This window comes from Chionomys nivalis, chromosome 9 (assembly GCF_950005125.1).
Source record: "Chionomys nivalis chromosome 9, mChiNiv1.1, whole genome shotgun sequence".
Taxonomy (NCBI): domain Eukaryota; kingdom Metazoa; phylum Chordata; class Mammalia; order Rodentia; family Cricetidae; genus Chionomys; species Chionomys nivalis.
In genome coordinates, this window is record NC_080094.1 from 68,095,193 (window position 1) to 68,101,915 (window position 6,723).

The 6,723-nt window shown below is 41.6% G+C and overlaps 1 protein-coding gene across 1 annotated transcript in view; it reads right to left on the reverse strand.

The window, feature by feature from the left end:
• Positions 1-6,346, reverse strand: part of Dcdc1 (doublecortin domain containing 1) — a 109,630-nt gene extending 103,284 nt beyond the window's left edge. Inside the window, exon 1 of the mRNA XM_057781223.1 lies at positions 6,255-6,346. The gene's annotated coding sequence lies outside the window, so the exon portion shown is untranslated. The remainder of the gene's footprint in view (positions 1-6,254) is intronic.
• Positions 6,347-6,723: the final 377 nt, after the last annotated feature.

The following is a 6,723-nucleotide window of genomic DNA, read 5'->3' on the forward strand; positions in this document are numbered from 1 at the left end:
CTAAGTGGCGTTTAGGAAAAGAAACACTCACTCTCTTGGTTTATTCTCCTTCTTTATTCCCCGTTCTCTCTCCATCTCACGTTCTTCTATAGCTTATATATTCCAATACTCTTTCAGACAGCAAAGGAGTGGCAGGCAGGTTTCATTCCATTTCTCAAGTGAATGATTATAGGTAAAAACATGTTTTCCATCCCCCTTACATGATTAAAAACAGGGTCATCCCAATATTACAATACAATATATCTAGATCATGAGCAAGCACGAGGCATTTTTCTCAGTCAGCTCTTGCATTGGCAGTTTGCAAGTTATGGTTACAAAGATAGAATCAGTCGCTTCATGACGAAAGGTTATCTTGCAAGGAATTTTAAGGGAGACACAAACCTCAACTTTTATACATATAAACCAGTCAGTCCGCTGAACTGTTAGTCTCCAGGGTGCGCACCCATTCATCAATAGCAAAAGTTGGGGTCAGGGATTGGTGCAAGAAATTAATCACTACCTTTCATTATTAATCAGACTTAGCAAGGAGAGCTAGCAACAGTCAGATCCTTTTGTATTTTCAACCCTAGCCTAATGAGTCAGACAGCTCAGCTACGTGTCCTTGTGAACTCTAGCTCATTTTCTGGGGTTTTTTATCTTGAAACTATTGCAACGCATCTGGCCCAACCTGAAGTTATTTTGAAGCTTTGTTTTAGCTAATGGCACACGACTGCCTCTTTTCAGCATTAAGGGAATTAGAACCATCCTGGTTCCTGGACTCAAATGTTTTCCTTTCATTCTTTAACCTGAGCAGCTCCTAAAGTAGAATTTACAGGCCTTAGCTGTGAAACATATCCTTGTATTTATTTTTATCCATCAAAACTCTGCATAGGCTACTAGTATTATTATCAAATTAGACAGCACAGCTTAGGGAGAGGTCCTCTTCTTGACAATCCCCAGGTAAAATTGCCCAGTAGAATGGAATGTTTCCAAGAGATAAACACACTACATCTCCCCACATCCTACTCATGCTAGCTAGAGACCAGAGAAACAGAGCTGCAGCCAACACGTAAAGGCACAGCAGAAGCAAAAGACATCCCAGGGTCTGCAGTCCCGCGGCCTTGACTAAACAAGATTGGCCTGTCAGAGAGTTTCCTCCTGGTGGGCTGACACCTGGAACTTCAGTTACCACCCACTGCTCCTCTGGCATGGCCGCTGGCATACGTCTTCAAAGGAAACTTACCAAGAATGACACAGAAACAACCACAAACCCTCTTTCCCTAGAGGTCAGTGTTCTTTTCTATGACGTCAAATGGGACTTTAAACTCACAGACAGACGTTTGCGTTGGACTTGGAAATCCTGGTGGATCTCAGTGAGTAGGAACTGTAAACATGCAAGATGCCCTCCTCGTCATCAAAGCAGGTGCTGATTGGGTGCCTTGCTATAGTAATGAGGTGTTGTTGGCGGCTGGCGAGTCACATTGGTAGGCAGCATGAACATTTCTAATGCCGGGTTAAAAAAAAAGCCATGCCTGTGTAGGGTTTTGATAAAAACAACAGCAACCAAACTGACTTGTGTTTTGATGACTTAGGAAGAAGCTAAAAACAACGTGCGAATTCTGTTTGGGGGGAGGACAGTGTTGATACAGTTTCAAGCATAGAAAACTTACATCAACAAGCTTCCCGAAGTCCTTCACCCAGAATCACTAGTGCACAGATGCATAAAGATTGTGCCGAGATACTGTGAGGCTCTATGTACTAAGGCTCAGTAACATTCATTAGTGAATTCTGCAGCATCTACTGGTAGACATGGCAGAAATGGTGATTTCCTAAGTTCATCCTCCCTCAGAACCTATCAGTTAACACTCAACTATAAAGAGGACTTCTCTTGTCTGTCTTCTATTGATCATTTATCTGTCCATATTGACTCAAATACCCCCATGTTAATCAGCCCTTTTAGCTGTGACACTTTACACAATAACCAGGGCTACATTTGAGGAAGATTCTTTCTGCTCCATATCTTCAAGGCATATTAAGGTTAACATTATCATGAAGGATTCTGAAGATGCTTTTAAGCCACCTTAAGTAGGTTTTCCAAAATTTCCTTTGCTTTTAGGAAGCAAACTGACAGTGCCTTCAGAATATTTTGAGGCAAAAACTATGTTCTTCTGTTTGAACAGAAACGCTAACAAATCTTTTCACTGCTTAGAAAGTCCTGTCTAGACACATTACCCTTTCCCAACACAAAATCTCAGTTTTGTTCTCTATCTGGGGCTACAGTTAATTACATGAAGAGACAGGCGCTGCGCAGCCTTAAGGCTCTCCCTGCCACCGCAGCGAGGCTGAGCTCCGCTCAACGAGCAGGTAGGCAGTGGAGACAAATGCAGCTTGACAAGGCAGTGCATCCGCGCACCTAGGGTTAGCAAACACACGGGCCGCGCTGTGTTCCCAAGCAAAAAACAGAGGTGAATCGAGCAGATTGCTTCTGACAGAAATCATATCACAGCCACACTTCCAGAACAAGTCCGTGTGAATGAAATGATACACTTTCTGTTTCCCATCTTCTCCTTTCACGGGCAGCCAGGATAGCTAAGGTGCATTGAGGGTGACAGCCCGATGCAAGGTGCTTAGCGGGCTCTCCCAAGCTCACTTTCCCTTCGGAGAGATGAAAGAATCAGCCACAGTCCATTGATTTGCACACTGCAGATATTCTTCTGATCCCAGGGCATTTCCAGGCTCCTAAATACTGGCTTCAGGGCCCAGCAAGTGTTGTGTCCATAGAGAAAACTGGAGACGTGGATAGCCTTTGCAGGGTCAGCAGCATGTATAAACTAGACTTCTTTAAAACACTCTAAGCAATGCTTGGCGGGCTAATTAATTTCCTAAGTGTAATCTCGTGTCTGAACATTATTTAACTAAAAGGCCATCTATGACTTATCCTCAAATATTAACAAATACGGAAATTATACAAAAATAAAAGCATTTTCTTCACAACTGGAGTAATTAGAAGGGAAAGGAATATTTTTGACTATGACAGAAATAATTATGAAAATATTCCCTCGTTAGTTGTTGTTATGAATTTGGATAGTTCTTTTCAAAGTAGAACTAAATTGTTTTAATATATTTTAACATTTTATTTCATTTTATTTATAGGAGATCCTTATATGCTATATCACAGACTAAATGAACCAAACAATTATGTTGTTCTAACGTAACTGTTGTTTTCAGGAGTCAAGATGGGAGCAAAGGACACCTACTATGAGCCCAACTATTGGATGAAAGCCCACTAACGATAGTCCCCCAAAGGAGAGGAGGGGAGTACGTCACAGAGAGTTCCATCTTGACCCAATGAACTACATATACATTGAGACCTATGCTTTACAGTCGTTGACTGTGATTGTTGTGTTTGCCTTAAGCAACTTTTGGCTATTTCTTCAATTTTCTTGCACAGTCTCCGTTTTAACCACACTTGAGTGCTACCGTGTGAGAAGGCACAGAAGTGTGCTAGCAAACATGGGAGGCCAAGGCAGGGACCTGTGGGTTCCCAGCAAGCTCAAGCCACAAGGAGACTGGCCCTGAATGAGCAGCTATCTAACTGTAAATTCTCGTCTCCCAGTACTATCTTCGCGTTGCCCTTTGATAGCAGTAGACTCAACGCCTACCTTGCCCCTAGAGATTTTCAGACAAGAGCTTTTCCTCCTTTTGTCTCAGTAACTCATGCTTCTCCTCTGGGTCAGGCTGAGATGTCAATCATGGGATCATCTTCTCCCCTGCTGCTTCCCCGACTCCCTTTTTACGCTGTGCACCCCATGTTCCTCCTAACCCCGTACTAATTACACTGTGTTTCTCTGCACTTCCCACCACTGTTTTAGATTTAGAGCCACGGGAATAAATTATAGAGATAAACATAAACGACAGAACCTTGAGCTTGCATTATTTATTCAAATGCTTCCCGATGTCTCCATCTCTGGTCTGAAAATCTTTGTGGACAAGGCTGGCGTGAGCATCCTCCCAGCAGAGGGGCCGTGAAGAGTGGAAGACAGGGAAAGAGGCACAGCAGGACAGCGGGAAGAAGCCAGCAGCCTGAGTAAGACTGCCCATTGCCATCCGTGGATTTAAATAGGGAAGGGACAGACAAGAGCTGTGCTTTAGGCAAAGTCATATAGTGGGAAATGTGTTAAGCGTGGTGAGGTGGTAAGCAATAGAAGACAAGAAAACAAATCAAGCAAATGGATTTGATTGTTTCACAAAATGACTTTGCTTGAGTGAGGGAGGGTAGGGACGGCGACTAGGTTTACTCTTGGCCAGTTTGTGGATGGTGAGAGTGGGAACATCTGGAGGACTAATAGGTGGGGTTCTTAAATACTGATATTGGATTTCTAGGGAGTATCAAAGTAAATGTCCAGTTGCTTATTGGATAAGCACAACTCCTCCCAAATCCTTTATGAGGTGAATGTATGAGAGCCATTGTTAAAGCTGAAGAAAAAGCATACTTATTTTTATGCTCAAACGGTCATGAAATGTGCTGTATAGAATTTTATTCCCAAATAGTTTACAAACTCTTGTCAGTTGTTGCCACATTTGTGTTCAGCATACAGAACATCAAATTGATCCACACCATAAGAAACTAATTTCGAATGTCTGAGTGGAAAGACAGGACTTCGATCTGTACGCGTTTGTGGGATGCCGTGTCTAGAGGCTACCAGGACATTCTGTTCTAAAAGCTAAGACTGCAGACCATATCAGCTGCCTGAGTTGAGGTCCCCTCTTCACCTTTTAGTACAGGTGTGACTGTTAGCATGTGTCTTTCCTACTCTGTGCCTGATTCCCTATACATGTGAGACACAATAAAACAAATAGCAGTTGGGAAGAATGCTCAGTGGGTAATGTGTCTGTCACAACAAGCATGAGTACTGAATTTCAGTCCCCAACATATATGGAAAAACCAGGCATGACACCGCAGATCTGTAACCCCCTGCTGAGGAAGTAGAGACCGGCAGATCCGGGAATCTCACTGGCCAGTCGGTCTAGTAAATCAGTGAGCTTTCTCATGGGTAGATAGCCTGTCTCAAAGAATAATAAGTAAGAGCAATAAAAGAAACCCTGTGTTGACTTCTGACCTCCACAATTAAACATACACACACATGCACAAGTATACAAAATGATAATACCTCCCTCATTTTGGTATTGTATAAATTAAAATAGATAATATGTGTATAATCTATTAGAAGGGCTCATTAATGCTAACAAGAATTGAATATATGCCTTTCATTTTCCAAACATGTCTAGCATGCCTGGATGAATAATACTTGGTTCTCCCTGAACCTATCACGCTCAGAAATAAATAAAGAATATTAAAGCAAGTTCATGCATGGAAACATGTACCTGTGGGACCATCATTCACAAGGCTATAGCACAGGAACTGTGAGTTCAAGGCCAGCCTGAGCTACAGAGCAAGACCCTCCAAAGTCAGAGAGAAGGAGGGAGAGAAAAGGGGAAGCGGCGAAGGAGAGAAGAGGAGATTGAGATGGAGGAGAGGGAAGAAATACTAAAATATATTTTCTTAGATATCTGATAAAGCTCTTTGTGTAATATGAGACATATTTTCAATATAATTAAAATACAAAACTGACTTTCTATCATTTTTCATACATAAATAGATATATGCAACACATTATATTACATTTATGTTGAATGACATAATTAAAACAACATGTCATTCCTATATAACTTCTTTATTGGACATGTTCTGTTCTTCAAGCAGTTAACTAAGCCTTAGTCACTCATTTTCTCCATGTTGTGTTATTGTTTGTTTTTTTTTTTGCTGGCTGTCTCATTAAAAACTCACCCTTCTAAAGATGCCTTTATTTAAAAGGAAGTACTCAGCTCATGTTGAATGATTGATTTAAGAAACAAACTTGATACACGGAGAAAACGTATCTGACAAAGTATTTAAGACCCTTGTATTTAGCAAGAAGAATGTGCAATGTTGTTCTAACAATTAGTGACTGTGTGGTCTGTCTCAACACAGCCCCACTAGCTGACCAGACCTATGTTCCTCTGTGAATTATTCTCCATTTTTTCTGTTCCTTTCCTCACCCACGTAAAACACAGAACCTTCCAATCTGTCACACTAAAACTACATCTGATCCATCTCCAGCAAGGTTCATGCTATTATCAACAGTCCTTTAATTATCTCAATTCATTTAGATCAACAAAAATAGACTATATTCAGAAAAGCTTGCCAGCAGAAAAAGATCAAAAGGAATACTCACCCGACTTTTATGGTTCAACTCCAAAACATCCCCTGAGACTCATGCTTTGAATGTTTGTTGTCTCCTGCTGGCGGTGCTATGATACCTTTAGGAGGTGGGGCCTGGCTGAGAAAACAGGTCACTAGGGGTGTATATTTGAACATTATTAGCTCTGTTCCAGTTCCTTGTTCCAGCCAATCTCTGGGGCTTGGTTATTGTGTAATAGCTTTATCTGAGACTGAAATATTCCATCCTACAGAAAGTCCATTAAACAAGAAGGTAAACAGCAAAAAGTAGCACCAGGAAGCACACCCCCTTCAACTGACCAGATTCATTAGCCCCTCCCTGGCAAAATGAGCAATAAAAGATGAGAATGACTCTCAGATAAACAAAGCCAAGCTACAGGAAAGACTCTTGAGATCAGGTCAGTTGCCTGGGAGAAAGAGAAACCAGACCAGATACTTGGAAGAGGCTTAGACCAACTGAGTCA